Below are 17,014 nucleotides of genomic sequence, written 5' to 3'. Positions count from 1 at the left end.
TTTTGGGCATTCCATTGATTAGATTTGAAAATATGTTTTTGAACTTGCTTGAAGTAGCTTTTTATGGAACATAGAAAAGAGCTTGAACAAATTACCTAGTGAGATTTGAGCTTAAATTGCGTGGTTGCACATTTTCAACCACAAATTTTGTTCTTGTGTGTTATTACTACAAGAAAAAAGGCCTGTCGGCACCATTTTTTCTTGCCAGGCTTTTAAAGCGTGCCCAAAAGTGGTCTATGGGCACGCTTTTGCGAGGGTGGCCACTGATTTGGGATTTGGCTACGCTTATTTTCCACGCTTGAAAAGCGTGGCCATAGAGAGAATCCGGCACGCTTTTATGAGGGTGGTTACTGATTTGTGATTCGGCCATGCTTTTTTTTGCCACGCTTGAAAAGCGTGGCCATAGAGAGAAACTGGCACGCTTGAAAAGCGTAGCTAGTTAGTTTTTCAATGGTCACCTTTTTAAAGCGTGCCCATATCTTATGTTTATTTGGGTACCTTACAAAAGCGTACCGATAGAGTTCCCTCCTTCCAAAATTTAGGTTCCCACCCAATTTTTTGCACACTTCACTTTTTTTTCTAAGTTTTATGTTTTAACCTAGACTAGACTAGAAGTGTTGGTTTCGAAAATCACTTCTCACCCTATCTGGCCGTCACTCACCCTTCTCATCTCTGCAACCTTAACTCCCTCTCCCAACAACGCCGCTGTCTCCCTCTCTCAACCCGTCACAACCCCTCCCTCCAACCCGTCGCAGCACCTACATCCATCCCTCCCTCGTCGCTCATGCCCCACGCCGCCGTCTCCCTCTCTCACGCGTGGCGCCAACCATCAGTACCACTCATCAGCGCCACTCGTCAGCGGTAACCTGTCAGCGCCAACCATCATTCTGCTAGTGCCGACGTCTCTTGTGTTTATAAGAAATGATTGGTGGCATCTCTGTCGAGCTTGGCGTCGGATGCATCGCTGGCGTCAGTGGTAAAGATTCGATTCATGGTTTAGGGTTTCTCTGAAGTCGCTGCTTGAAAGGTTCGATTCCTTGCCCCTCGTCTTGCTTGAAACCATCGTGAAGAATTGCGAGAAGGCTTTCTCTGAAGTCGCTGCTGAGAGGGTTCTTGATGATATGGTTAGGTTAATTGACGATCCTCAAACTGTTTTAATAACCGCAACAAGGCTTTGATCATGATTGAGGCTTGAGGCGAATCCACCATCGAGCTTCACTATCTCCCTGTTTACGAAGAAACTTACAAGGTACTACTACCTTTTTTTTCCTATTTCATGCATATCTGCTTCATTGTTAAGTTGAAGTCAAGGGACAATTTCTGATAATCATATCATGCCTAGAAACTAGAAACTCAAAATCCTAGGCTAAATTGATTGGGTTAGTTACTAGCTCTAGCTGTTGAATTTGCTAGTGTGGGTTATTGTTAGTGTTATTGTTGATTGCTTGTTTCCATTTTGTGGTTGAGTCTGAAATCAAAGGGTATTCGGTTCCCTGGCTGTCACAACGAGAGCTTGGCGCCTATTTTCACTCCTCCGCGTTCGGTGTCTGAGGTTGAACTTGATCTTCCACGCCAGACTCAGCATGATGATATTCCTGTGCAGAGTTTTACTCCTGAACAAACTAAGGAAGCTTTTGATGTTGCTAGAAACAACATTGAACTTCTTTCTACTGTGTTGTCTTCTCCACAACGAGATGTCTTGCAGGTAGATTTTATATATTTAGTTTGGTGTAATATTTGTTAGTATATATAGAAATATGTGTGATAGTGGAAGCATATGTGCACACAGTAGGGTCCAAATTAATTAAAGGTTCCACTATGGAATTAGGTGTCTCTTGTACCTGGGTGAGTGAACAAACTCAGCTTTCATTCATGTGCCTTATTCAAAATGGGATTTTTTTTATGCTATGGAAGCTTTATAATGTGCCTACATGATTGTATAGTTTGTCTTTTGTGAGGCTGTGTCTGTGTTCGTCTTTGGTAAGTGTCTGTGTCTCTGTTCTTTTTGTCGGTGGCTTTTTCTTACTATTGATTGGAACTGGTTTTTTCTCTTTTTTTTGGTGTCTTTCTCTGTTTGTTCTTGATTCATGCGTAGTAATTAAATTTTTTATTAGAGACTATTAATACCAAATTGTAATTGTCTCAATATGTGACTCACACTACTGTTTTGTGATTAAATTTAATCTTAGTAATTCTTACCTGATTGAGAAACAATTGTCATTGGCTTGTTTGTAGTATATATAACTATATAGCTCTTAATTCTATGGATTAATTTGGTTGTTGGAGAAATACTAGGTGTTAATTCTAGATGTTTCACATTAGATTATTTTGGGAGTGAAGTGTTTATGGGTTGACTTTAGCTCTGTAGAGTGCATGGCTGTAAAAGATTGCTCTTTTTTCCTATCAACAAGGATGTCTGGGTGTGTTCCATTTGATTTTACTCATGTCTTATTTATTTAATTTTCTCATAGATTCATAAAAAAATGTCACTTTTCTCATAGATTTCATATCTAAAAACTGTCCCTGCTAATGCTTCAGGTATGGATCTCTCCTATTTCAATCTGGGTACATTCCTCTCTTTCTCAAATCCATTGTTTTCAACTTCTCTTTTCTTTTTTCATCATCGGGTTCACTTCAAAAATGGACTTTTTTTTGCCCCGTTATATGGATTCGTGTTCATTATGCTAAGAAAAACTCATGAGTTTTCAGCTTCTCAAATCTGTGTTTAAAACTTTTTTGGGAAGGGAAATGGGTGGTAATGTTGTGATTTAGCTTCATGTGTTTATAAGAGGCAAACTTTTAAGGATATTGTGGGATTTCAAATTCGGAGGGCTTATAGTTAATCATGTTTAACATTTTCTTCTGGTTTTCAGGTAAAGAGTGTTGGTGTTCTGATCTAGCTTGGTACCAAATCCAACGCTTATGAGGTACTATTTCAATATTTCTTGCTCCCTTCCTTTTCTTTTGGTTCACCATCTTTGTATTAGCAAAAATAGCCAGAAGAAAATGAGAGTGGAAATATTTATTTTTAAATTGATATAATACCCAAAATTAGCTGGTGAATTGGTGATAGCTCTGTCATATTTATTTACTTATTTATTATATATAATTGATAATTGAATTTTTGAAAATGAGAGTGGAAATATTTATTTTTAAATTGATATAATACCCAAAATTAGCTGGTGAATTGGTGATAGCTCTGTCATATTTATTTACTTATTTATTATATATAATTGATAATTGAATTTTTACCTAATAAGATTAGATTATAAGGCCCAGTTATGATTTAAGTAAGAAAACTATTGTATTCCTAGAGATTGAATTTTTCTTCGATTATTTGTATGTACTTTCTAAATAATTTTTCAAATGTTCCAATAAAAAGTTGAATCAAATGCATGAGTTATTTGGCACTTATGAAGAAAATAGCTTATTTTGTCAAACTGAAATCATCTTTAGGGAGCCAAAATGTCATTTTTTCCCTCTTTCAGAAGGGTTATTTTGTCAAAACTTGAATTTTTTTAAAGCCAAAATGGTAGTTAGTTGATACCCTTTTTATCATACTCTTAATCTGCAGTGAAGAAGGTCCTGTTTTGCTTTGCTTTTGTGCAAGTTGAACTGGTTGCTCCTGCGTAGTTGTGAAGGTATCATGTTTTGCTTTGCTTTTGTGCAAGTTGAACCTTTTGCTAATTGCTATCGTCTCTTGCTTTATTCATTTATTATTATTATTATTATTATTATTATTATTATTATTATTATTATTATTATTATTATTATTATTATAGTAATTCTTAAACTATTCGTCCCTGTAGGATTTTGGAGAAGAACATGAAGCCTATGATGTCCTTCAGCACGTTAAAGCTCAATGAGTAATTTCTGGAAATTTCTGTGTGTTTTATAGTGTTGAAAATTATGATTTATTTATCTGTACTTGATGAGAAATTTCTGGAATTTTGAAGATAAAATGGTTGAGTGTGTTTTCATGGCATTTCTTTTAAACTTGTTGCAGGTAAGAAGAATGGGAAGTAAAGAAAGTGCATTGATAGTCATGCATGAAGAATATAAAATCCTCAAGTGCTACAAAAATGATAGAAGTTCTTCCAAGAGGGCCATCTCCTTTCTCTAAAGCACAATGCTGTGAGCTATAAGATTCAACATCATGAGTTCTTGCCTATAAACTGCGAAACTCAACAATATTATGTTTGGATTATTGATATTTATTTTTTAATTTTTTTATTTTCTACACAAAAAATGACAGAGATAGAATAAGTTAAATGACTTTTAATAAGTTGTATATGTATTGATATTTTTTATCCCACTGTATTTTATAACTACTTTGGTTATAAGAGATTGATATAGCTAATTTGGTTTGAATTTTATTAATGTAATACTAATTTTCATTAATTAATTTTTTTAAATGATATTCACAGATTTTTGTCAATGTTTTTTATTGTTTTTGGAGTGCATTAGAATTTGAGTACTCTAAAAGTATATGCCAGATTGTTTTTTTTTTTTAATTTGATAGGGATATAGCCACGCTTTAAAAGCGTAGCAATAGGTCCATGTTTCTTTGACTATTGGCACGCTTCAAAAGTGACACCATATCTTTTACTGTTGGCACGTTTCAAAAGCGTAGCCATATCTTTCATTTTTCGGTACGCTTTTAAAGCGTGCCGATAGGTTAATACATATCGCCACGCTTTTAAGCGTGGCAAGAGTTAAAAGCGTGGCAAAAAAGAAAGCGTGCCGATAGATCCACAAAAGCGTGGCGATAGAGCAACCGGCACGCTCGCAGATGTGACCCTTTTAAAAGCGTACCGATAGCTCAAAAAGCGTGGCGAAAAGCTGTCGGCACCCTTTTTAGCACTTTTCGGCACGCTTTAAAAGCGTGGCAGAAAGCTTATTTTCTTGTAGTGTATACTCCTTTTATGATTGTAATCTTAGATTTGCTTGAATCTTTATGTCCTTTATTTGTTGTTTTGAATGCATCCAGTATGATTGAGGCCATTGTTGAAATTAAACTCACTTAACCCATATGGCCAACCCTTACATCTACCTTTGTAATCTACTTTTGAGCCTTTTAATTCCCCTTTGTTCTTATTTTAATCACATCATTTGCCCTAAGTAAAAAACCATTAATGTCCTTGAATTGTATCTTTGATTAGCTTGGGTTTAAGTATGTGTGTTAATCAAGTGTGGGGGAATTTGTGAGAAATATTGGTAGAAAGTTAGTTGGGTGTTCATTGAGAATATTTGGAAAAATGGGTAAACACTCATGCATCTATTAAGTAAGACATATGCATCTCTTTGTGTTAATAAAAGAAAAAATTTTGGTGTATATACTTTGTATAAAAAAAAGAAAAAGAAAAAAAGAAAAGAAAAGAAATGACAATAAGAATGAAAATAAGAGATGCATATGTGTGTGAATTGAAAAAGAAAGATGCATGAGTGAACATGAAAAAGGGATAAATGGGTAGTTAGGTTGTTTTGTCTTGTATATAGGATGATGTAGGATTAGGTGGGATACTTGAGCTAATCAAATATCCAATCTATTAGCCCACTTACCCTTACCTAAGCCCCATTACAACCCACAAAAGTCCTCATGATATTTGCATTCATTCATCAAATATTAGTTGATTGTTAGACGAATTGCAAATCTTTGAGAAACATGATTAAAGGAGGATTGAGTGATTAAACCCTACACACTGAGCGATTAGAGTGTAAACACATCAGGTGAGGGTTTTAATTGCTGAATTCTATGTTTCCATTGCTTATTTTGTATCTTTTTGCAAGTTGTTGAACTTAATTTTGAAAATTTCAAATCAATCTTTGGACATTGATTATATTGCTATATTTTCCTTGTCTTGGCCCTAAGTTCCTACTTGGGATTGATTGAGATTCTTTTGTTTGTTTTTGCCAAACTCAATAGGAATCATAGTGTAAATATATATAGATAGCATTTAGTATAGTTACATGCATATAGGTAGTTGCATTAATAATTACCCCTTCATTCATCTCCTTTGGTTGGTTTAGCATGAGGACATGCTTGGTTTAATTTCCCAATCCCCCATGCTCTCTCTCTCTCATAGCCAATAACATGACACTTCATTACAACTCCTAGGAAAGATGACTCGGGAGCTAAATACTCTCGGTTATTTTGTATTGTGACATTATTATTTGATTTTTAGAATTCATTGTTGATTTGGACTATGCTACCAACAAAATTGATGCTTGTGTTTTGATTGATTCCGAACCATACAAGAAGCCTCTTTGTCACAATCCAAATAAATAAATAAAGGAAGAAGGAGAAGAACATGCAACGGGCGTGGTGGAGGTGACAGTGATAGGATGCTCGTATCGCTACCGCAGATTCAAACTGCGCACAGCGCTACACAGATGAGATAGCTAGCAGATCTGGTAGAGCAGATGAGGGAGAAGAAGAAGCAGAGGAGCTAGCACAATGTAGAAACTTTAGAGAGGTGTAGAGACGGTGATGGAAAGTTGGAAAGAAGAGAACTGTTTTGTAACTAGTGAAGTGATGAAAATCAGAATGAGAATTGAGATAGAGATCTGAGAAAGAGGGCATCAAATTAAACCCTGAAAAGAAAGCAAATAGCGGCGTCTCTCGAATCTGCCACGAAAATTGCCGCTAAATTGCAAATAGCAGCTGGTTTTAAAATCGACTCTAATAAAGTGCTACTATTTGCCGTGTGTCTTGTAGTGGCTGTCCATCTTCCCTACCCATATAATAACAACAACACCGCAATAATTAACTTCTTATTTTAATATAATAATCAATTTTTTCTTTAATTAAATCAAAGAGAGATAGGAACAAGAGGGGGAAAAGAGGAGAACAATGATAAAAAGGAGGGAGAAGACCCATCAAGTAGGACAAATTTAACCCATTTTCTTGAACTGGAATAAGTGTAACTCACTACATTTACTATCCAGCAACATAAGATCTGCAGCAACGAATCTACATTGACGAAGGGGCAATGGTTGGCAATAGCATAATGAAAGTGTGAAGCAGGCAATAGAGGTGTCCATTGTGGAGGAGGAAGAAGGACGAGGCTGAGGCGGAGAAAAGAGGATGACACATAAGAGAAGGTAAGGCAGATGCAAAAGATAAATTAGGCAGTTGAAGGAGGAGATGATGGTAATAATATGTGGTGGTACTCTAAAGTAGGGTTTGAAAATTAGACAGAAAGGATTTGAGAAAGAGAAAAGGGGTAATTTAGAAATGATGATAAATAAGTTTTAGATAGGGTAAAATAGAAAAAATAAATAAAATGGGTAAAATTAAAATATTTTTAAAATATTAGAGATAAAATTAAATCGAATTAAAACTTAAGAGTATTTTTAAAATTTTTTGAAAACATTAGGAACAAAAAATATACTTTATCCTAATAACAATTAATCCATAGAATTATTTTCCATTGCACTATAAATAAAAATGTAAACTTTTATACAACTTTTTTCACATAATTATACATGCTACAAGAATAAAATAAATATGTGTTGATAATATCCTGTTTATTCCAATTGTACAGAAAAATTGATCTATTGAAATTTTCGAGATGCAATGCCAACAATGATGATTCTCTAAAATAAAATTTTTTCTCTTATTTTGACAATAATATTTCTCTCAAATAACTCTTGTAAAAAATAATAATTTTTTCTTCCTAAATTTATTTTCTTCTTTTGGCAAGATCAGATGGCACTTGCTCCATTATGATCATTGTGCACTTTATCTTCTTTGACTAATTGTTTTTGTGTTTTTTCATCATTCTTCATCATATTGTCGTAGGTTTAATAAGCAAATCGTTGAGTGGAGTATGCTATAAATCACACATGAAATTCAATTAAGCAAGGAGCCTTTATTTGGTCTTGAAGAGCACTGGATTGGATTGAGAAGTTATCTTTTTTTTTTCTATTTTTTATTTATTTTATTTTAGGTATCAACAATGTTCAATTTAATTTTATATTTTTTATTTAATTTATTTAGCTAGAAGATTAACCTTTTTATTAGTGGACATATTTTTTTTTAATTTTTAACCTGATATGAAAGATATAAATACCTCCTAAGTTATTGTAACAATTAAAAAGAAATTAGAGAAATAAAAAAACTCTTTTAGTTTGGTGAAATCATCATGTGAATAAATGAGGTTGAATAAGCTATTTTCTTATTGTATCAAAAAATTAAATAAAAAGTAGAATAATTTAGTTTTATATAAATGCATTTTTAGCATAAAAAGCATAATGTTTATTTATTTTATATTTTTATACAATTTCAAATATTTTTTTGTTTATCCTTAGTTCTATATAAATGCATCTTTAGCATTAAAAGCACTAACGTGTCTTGTGTTCTCTTTTCACTACAAAAAAATATTGTATACCGTTGGATTTAGCGTCGTAGAGTAACAGCGTCTTTACCGGTGGATTAGGCATGGAATTCGTAGTGTCAAAATATTACCGGTGGATTCTCGTTTCCGATGATAAATTCGCTTGTAATAATTAGAGGAAAAAGGGAAAAAATAGGCGCAATATTTTACGGTCGGATTTACTGTTGGAATTTCCGACGGTAAACCCACTTAGTGGAACGCTGTGTTTTGGTAACCCACAACATGTTGCCGTCAGATTTATCCGCCGATAAATTGGACGGTAATTGTGCCCTAAATTTGAACCGCGAACCCTCGTTTCCCTCATTTGAATTTCTTTCTCTCTCTCTCTAACCTTCTTGCCTCCCACTCTCTCTACATTCTCATCTCTCCGACAGCTCCCTCCTCTCTGGAAGCCCCTCCGATGCCAGCCAGCAGCCTCCTCTTTATTGGCGCTATTCATGACCATTGCTGCTGTCGGATTCTGCCACTGCTGCCACCGCCCTCTTCTTCTCGGTGCTGGTGCTCAGGTAATGCTTCTGAACTTCCCTCACCACTAGAAATAGGTTCTTTTCAGACAAAAATTCCAGACAAAATTTATTCCCTCCGAATGACTTTTTAATTTCGAAAAAACTTGAGACAAATGTGGAAAGACTTTTAATCGAGGTTTTCAAAGAATATATTCTGTCCTAAATTCGTCTAATAAGATTAAACAAAACTATACACCAAAATAAAATCCCAAAAATCACTTCGCTGCAGAACTCTAGACGCCTAGCGAGGTGCCTCTCGACCTGCATATGAAAAACAACAACATTGTATAGAATGAGAACCAAGGATTCTCAGCATGGTAAAGGTGCCACGCACATAAGATATAAGGTCCTCGGAATGCAAGAGGTAATCCTAGAACGCCAACACTCAGATTATAAAGCTTAAGGTACTACAACAGAAACCATAACGGGTGGTCTTCTCAGATTTTAGCTTAATCAAACCTTAAATTAGATTAATCTCCCTGACTTCCCCCCCTTTCCTCCAATCCTCCAACACCAGTGATACCGCATAGACAAACAAGCAAGCAAGGGCAAACTCAGCTAGTATACAAGTACTACAATTAGCAAATATAACAATTAACATAATAATTCAATTAGGCATTCTCAATTAATGCACAAGCAAGCAAACCAAACAATATGCACATGATGTATATCTATTCTATGGCTAATGAGTCTCATCTGTCGGTTATCAAGCCAACCTGACAAGCTCGACTACTAAACCTTGGACTGTATCCCGTCGCGCATCCCCATGAGTCTAGGAATAGCTTTTTCTCTTATCATTCATAATTCATACATACATACATACATATATATATATATATATATATATATATATATATATATATATATATATATATATATATATATATATATCTTTACTCAATGGGAGTCAACCTTCCTGGGAATTTATAAGTGCCCGGTCACCTCTTACGACGTAGGGTCAACAGAGTATTGAGTCTCAACCTGGAACACGTGGTGGCAAGCCACGGTACTTTATCCAGAGAAACTCCTGTCTCAGATAATAGAGTGTATAAGCCAATAAACATTCATAAACATTTGTAATTATTGCATAATCAGATCATTAAAGCCATGGTACCATATACACTTCAAGTATACACATTTCCATATATAATTCATCACTTTTTCAATTTTGCTTCACCCTCAAGTTCCCTCCATTTCCTAACTCCCTCTTATTACTAGGCTTACTAATAAGATCTAAGGTTAAAAGAATGAAAATAGAGGTTTAGAGGTTGAAATTTGAAATTTAAATCACAAAAATTCATTTTTGCTGAAACAGGGGCCACGCGTACGCGTAGGTCACGCGTACGTGTGGGCGTGCACTTTGGCCCATTTTGCGTACGCAGCCCCTTCATGTGTACGCATGCACACCAAACAAAAATGAATGGCCGCGTGTGATGGTCTTCGCGTACGCAAAACCCTCAGGTCATGCGTACGAATGGGCCACGCGTACGCGTAGGTGTACATTTTGGTCCATTTTGCATATGCATAGCCTTGTCTGCATACGCATACACGTGGGGCAAAAGCGACCCTTCGCGAATGATGGGTATGCGTACGCATACACTACGTTCTGATCAGAAAAATGGCTAAGTCTGAAAATCTACAGAATTTTAGTTTTGAACCCCAAATTTCCGACGCGCATAACTTTTTCATTTTAAATTATTTTTCATCCGTTCTTCAAACGATGTAAACTTCACGGATCCAATTTTTATATGGAACAAGTTTGAAACTATTTGGGGATCTGAAATCCAAGTTATGGCTCGCTGAAGTTTGGGTAAAAATTAATTTTTCACAAAAACCCTCAAACCTTTATTTCGTTAATTCACCATTCAAATATCAATCATCCTACACTAAAAATCAGTTCCAATATATGCAATATCACAACAACGCAGTTTTACACCCATCCATCATCCATCATACATCAACATTACACAATTTCGCACCTGAATTCTCACTTTAATTATTAAGGCTATCAACAACCCAGCATATATGCACCATCAACCTCATCAACATATCAATCATTATTCAAACACTATTTTAGCATACTAATTTCACCATAATAATAATAATCACCAACACATGTTCAATTCGTATCATCAACCATTATAACAAATACTAAACATTCAACATACTTAATCATTCCCACCAATCCTATGGTCCTCTAGCCTAGGTTTTCACAAAATATTATATATTAAATACGTGAAAACTAAACCATACCTTGGCCGATTTCCACGTATTACCCAAGGCAACCCACTTAGGTGAAAAAGCAAGCCCTCAACTCAAAAAATTCAGCTTTAGCACTAACCAAGCTTCCATTTAAGCATCCAACACCTCCACTAGCTTCATATCACATATACATACACACCTAACACATTTCATAACATTTATATACCCAAATTTAATTCCAACACACTAAATAAAAAAATTGACTAGGGTTAATGATCCTTACCATACCCATGGATCAAACAAACCAAGCCCAACAATTCTCGCAAGCTAGATCGAACCTAAGGTATCAAAGCCAACAAATTCTCAACATGTATACTCACAATTTTTGAGAATCAAAGGGGCAGACGAAATGGAGTAAGAATAAGACTTACCTATGAAATTGTTCTAATAGATTCATAGAGCTCGACGTGGTGGTCACGTGGCCATAAACAGTGCGGTGATCGGAGCTCGGAGCAAGAAGTTATGGTAGTTTGATTGTGGTGTTAGGGTTTTGTTTTCTTTCCCCTCACCTTGAGCATTGCTTCAGCATGTTTTGGCTGAAGGGAATAAGAGAATTGGCTCTTCTAAATTGTAGTTGGCTGATGGGTTGGGCCTTGGGCCCATTTTAGGTCCGATTCAATTGGTTTGGTCCGTTTGGCCCAATCTTGGGCCAAATTCCTTGAAATTAGTGTCAAAATTCTTATTTTAATTAGCTTTATCTTATTTTACTATAAAATTTAAATTTTTAATTTTCTTTATTAAAATTTAATTTATTGGTTAATTATTCACTAATTTTACGGGGTTTACATCCTACCCACCTAATTAAAAAATTTGTCCTTAAAATTCAAATTTAGTTACCTGAAAAGAGGTGTGGATAGTCCTTCCGCATATTCGATTCGGGTTCTTAGGTGTGTCCTCTAATCTAGCTCCACCCCTGGCATCATCTACTAATGTAACTCCTTCTCTACCAAGCTTTTGGCAATGGTGTCATATTATAAATTCTAACCGATTTTATTTGAAGCGTTAAATCTTTTCTTAGTTGCTCTGGTTTAGGTTCTAATATGTGATTGGCATCAGAAATGTACTGCTGAAACTGAGATGTGAAACACGTCATACCGGTGTGGGAATAGAGTTACCCGATACGCCGCTGGCCCAATTCTCTTCAAAATCTGAAATAGTCCGTCCTTGTTATTAACTCATGTCCTAAAACACTTTGGCTTCAACCCCTTTGTCTTGACTTACTCATTGATTCCAGCTTGTTGAGGTAACCTTCACGAATACAAGACTTCCTTCTTCAAACTTGAAAAGTTTTCTTCCCAGGTCCGCATAACTCTTCTATCAACTTTTTATAGAAAGAATATTAACTCAAAGTTGCGTAGCTTTTCTTCGTCGCCTCGGCTATTAATTCAGGAACTAAAATGTTTGATGCTCTAGTTTTCGATCAATACAGAGGCATTTAGTGCACCATGAAACCTCACCTTCTTTCTGATGTATAGTCTCATTAATATCTCCGATAAAAAGTTTGCTCCGATGGATGGAATGAACTTGGTCACTTGATCCACGATTACCTAACAGCATCACCTTTTGTTATGAAATCAAAAGCTACCCTTTCCTCACTTTCAGTGTAGAATCTTCAATAGTTGCAGCATTCCGAATGGCTTTTGGTGGTCACTTTTTACTTTCTCATGTGTTAAACACGCAATCACATGCATCGCCACTTCGTTCTTCATTTCTGGCTGCTCGAAAATATCTTCTTGAATTCGTGGTACGTTTTAGTAATTTCAGGGTAAATTCGAAAATCCTCTCTTGTGAGCTTCGGATAATAATATTTCGTCTCAACCTCCGATTTTGACACAAAATTCTCTCTTGGTATCTTTTTAATTCAACAAGCTTCAATATCATTAGTAGCTCCTTATCACCATTACTGCACTCCCTAAGTTCTCGACCTTATGATCTCTTGTAATTTGTAATTGGTTTAATCTGACACCTCCATCCACTTTCTCAACACCCAAATTAAGACCTTAACTTATGTAACAGTTCTTTCTCTTTGGTCATCCAACCAATACTTAGAGACTTCCTGCTCAAGCGTCTGTCACCACTTCACGATGTCGTATTCACGCGTATCCTAATCCCTTTTGATAATGCATCGTAAAAATTCTGAGTAGTTAATTAAGTTCAGGTATCATGGCTACTGGTACTGAAGTTAACCTTCTCTCGAGATTCAAAAGCTCCCTACGCAAGCTTGGGGTACCAAATGCATCATTAACATATAGATCTGAAAGAGCAACAAGCTTCTTCGCATTCAGGCATCCATACAGACAGTGCATTCTAGCACGTTAACTTACTCATAGGCATTACGGTCGGCAAGAATTTAAAGCTCCAAAACTCCTTTTAATGTCACACACTTACATACTTCATCTTTCGTGTCCAAAAGTCTTGCTCTAAGGAATCAACATCTTGATTGTTATAGCTAGGATTCGTACGCAATACTAATATAGGCTCGAGTTGATTTTCAAAAAGACATTAAGCTCAAAAGAGGAATGAACAATAGAACGGTGTTCGTGGGAAATCAGAAAGAAAGTTTTATATACGGCCAATCAAAGTTATACCGAAAGAATGGAATGCACAAGAAGAGGAATCTAGGTGCATCTCAAGAAAAGAGTTCAAATCAATGACCTTTGGTAGAAAGAACAGAGTGTATAGAGTCAAAGAAGTCTCAGCCAATTTTGAAGAACACGATTTGCGAATAAGAGCAACTCCACTCACAGTGAGCTCCCAAGAATCAAGGATTACGTGATTATACCAAGACAAGCTCAAGCTCATCTTCGAAGAATCAAGATTCTTGTGCGTAAGGAGTAAAACTGGAAATATGATTAAGTCATTTAAGAAGGACTCCGAATACAGTTTCAATGCAGGCTTCAAAAGAAAGGTTAGATCGAGTCACGAAGATTTGTTGGCACACTCCCTCCGCATAAGGCTGCCTGCCGTTCTCTTTCTTCTTCTCCGGCATAACTGGCGCTGCCCACTGAGAAATAGTTGGTCAGACGATTCCCTTCAACTCAACCTTAAGTTCTACCGATTATAATGGTGTCTTTGCTTGTGGCGCAATAAACACGGATTTCGCTTTCGGCACTAAGTCTATTGCAAACTCACTTTCTCTCTGAGATAAAAATTCTGGTACACCTTCAAGAGTTATCTCAGAAACTCTCTCATAGTAGGGATTTGGTCTCATCTTCACGCGTCTCTTAAATAATTAACAACTAAAGGTTGAATTTGCTCTATTCTTCTTCCTCAAAGTTTTACTGTCACTGGATTTCAAACAATAACTCCATGTATCTCTCAACACTTTCGATTCCTTAGGTATAATCCACCCTACTTCCGCTGCGTCACTCACTCACTCTGATTCTTATCCTTCAAGAGCCTAGCCACTTCTCTAAGTTAACTAAATATCACTTCGTCTCAACAATTAATAGTCTTCGACTAATCATCGATTTGGACTTCACGATTATCAAAACTTGTCATGCATCATATTAATGATATGCAAGGAAGTTAAAGATTCAATTCCTAGTTTGCAATTACCTCGGGTCTGAGAATCAGATTCGGTTGCATCCCGACTTTTCCTGTGTGGACAATCCTGAGATATATGCCCTGGTTCCCCGCACTTGTAACATACGCCTAGTCTGGCCCTGCATGGTCTGTTTGGATGATACCTTTTGCATTTTGGACACTTTATGTCTTCTAGTTGAGTACTAGTCTGCCTTTCCGAATCCTGTCCCTGACGGTTGTTGTTCCTTTGGTCATTGTTCCGACATTGAGAACGTGAAGTAGCAAAATGACCCATCTTGAAATTTTGGCTCCTTGGTGTAATCTTCTTTCCCTATCTCTCTGTGACAGATTCCCAGCGATCACTCCTTGCCACCTCAATCCTCCTGGAACTTTCTTCTGTTGCTGGTTTTGCACTAACTTGCTCCGGGTAAATCATTGTTTCCATTGTACTCGGGACATTATTTCCACCTTCATATCTATTACCACTTCCATTGCCAGTTCTAGCTTGTGGTTCCATCCTATTTATCACTCGGCTAGTCGCAGCAGCAACAACACCGATGGCAGCAACAGCACTCGTCATTACGGTCACGAAATCAGTCAAACTACCTACCGGTATGGTTACTTCATTACCTCTCTGTCCCCGACCTCGATTACGCCCACGACTGTGCCCACGAGACACCATTTGGTTCCTGTTCACACCAAACAAGTGATATCAAGGTGATCAGTCTCAATATCACAAGTCTAGTGTTTCAAAGTCCCAAATGCATGCTCATAGACATTCATACCATATATATCAGTTAGATATCCTAATCAGCGTGTATAGACACTCAGAGTATGCCCAGAAGCATAGTTAGTCCGTTCCACAGGCTCTACATGAACGAACTACTCTGATACCATAATGTAAGACCCTACCACTCAAAGCTTTACGCTTAAGCCGTAAAACAGAGGTGGTATGGTATTACGACCTCTAAATTAAAATATATACTTAATAATATTGAAAAAGATACAGTATACGAGGAGTCTTGAATAACAAATAAAGCAAAATAGCAAAATAAAAAAAATGTAACGCTTAGGAAACAAGATTACTTGCGTGTGAAGAAAACTAAGGTTCATAAGCATAACTAAACAAAAAGTAGGAATAGAGGGTCAAGTGTACAAAATAACAAGCTCTTAACTCAGCCTGCGAAGCTAAGGCTGGCCGGAGAATATTCACATACATATATACATAACCTGAAGTCTAAAATACATATATAAACCCTAGTTCTCCTTTATCCTTTAAGAGGTACAAAATAAAGCAAGTTGTCCAGAGAGTTAAGTACATAAGATTAAACAAAACTATACACCAAAATAAAATCCCAAAAACCACTTCGCTGCAGAACTCCATTCGCCTAGACGCCTAGCGAGGTGCCTCTTGACCTGCATCTGAAAAACAACAACATTGTATAGAATTAGAACCGGGGGTTCTCAGCATGGTAAAGGTGCCATACACATAAGATATAAGGTCTTGGGAATGCCAGAGGCAATCCTAGAACGCCAACACTCAGATTATAAATCTTAAGGTACTACAACTTAGAGTGATGACCTGTTAAGATTTCCACGTCTAACATGTTTCAAAAAGTTCCTCGACACATTAACCTTATATCATTGCATAAGCCTGCCTTAGGATCTATGTTTCTTAGTAACATCAAAGGAGCACCTTTTTTTACCTTCAATGTATGAGGTGGCAATCCACCCGTGGAGATTGAGTTAAGATATTCTTGTTGATACAGATTATTTCTATCTCCTTCTACTTCATAAAAGGATGCTAAAATTCGTTCGTCTCTCGGAAATAGGTTGAAGACTATATCATTGAGCTGTTATACATCATGTTTTTTGGGTGTTAAAATCGCACCATGTAGGATGCATCCCACCCATGAGATTGCAAATTCAGAAAGATTTCTTCTATTAATTTGTGTAATGATGCCTCACCTTCCCATGGTATTACCATATGTACTTATATTTGTACCAAGTCCTCAGATATGGTACGCTCAATCCCATCCCCTATTCGCATAAGATACTCTGCAAAATTATGATCATTAAGAGATCGCATATTTTGTCGCAAGTGGAGAATTTTGGTGAATGCCCACAAATGTGATTTAACAATAAAAGCTGAAATCATTTGTGACTTACTTCCTTTCGGCACAACAGGTAGTACTTGGTGGAAATCCCCTCCTACAACCATCACCTTTCCTCCAAATGGATTATTGTTTTCTAATATGTCTCGCAATGTGCAGTCTGATGATTCCATTGTCTCTTTATTAGCCATTGGTGCTTCATCCCAAA

At 36.4% G+C, this 17,014-nt stretch overlaps 1 long non-coding RNA gene across 2 annotated transcripts; it reads left to right on the top strand.

Moving 5' to 3' along the window:
* The first annotated feature begins 1,348 nt into the window (after positions 1–1,348).
* LOC112771800 (uncharacterized) lies at positions 1,349–4,401 on the top strand. 2 transcript variants are annotated; one of them, XR_011876478.1, is made up of 6 exons: positions 1,362–1,705; positions 2,539–2,565; positions 2,874–2,927; positions 3,575–3,641; positions 3,810–3,866; positions 4,007–4,401. It is a non-coding gene; the product is annotated as an uncharacterized lncRNA (long non-coding RNA). The 2 variants fall into 2 exon arrangements; XR_003815673.2 differs by lacking the exon at positions 2,539–2,565 and having other exon boundaries at positions 1,349–1,705.
* Positions 4,402–17,014: the final 12,613 nt, after the last annotated feature.

This window comes from Arachis hypogaea, chromosome 18 (genome assembly GCF_003086295.3).
Source record: "Arachis hypogaea cultivar Tifrunner chromosome 18, arahy.Tifrunner.gnm2.J5K5, whole genome shotgun sequence".
Classification (NCBI taxonomy): domain Eukaryota; kingdom Viridiplantae; phylum Streptophyta; class Magnoliopsida; order Fabales; family Fabaceae; genus Arachis; species Arachis hypogaea.
Note: the sequence above shows the minus strand (reverse complement) of the source record. Positions and strands in the feature narration are given on the sequence as shown.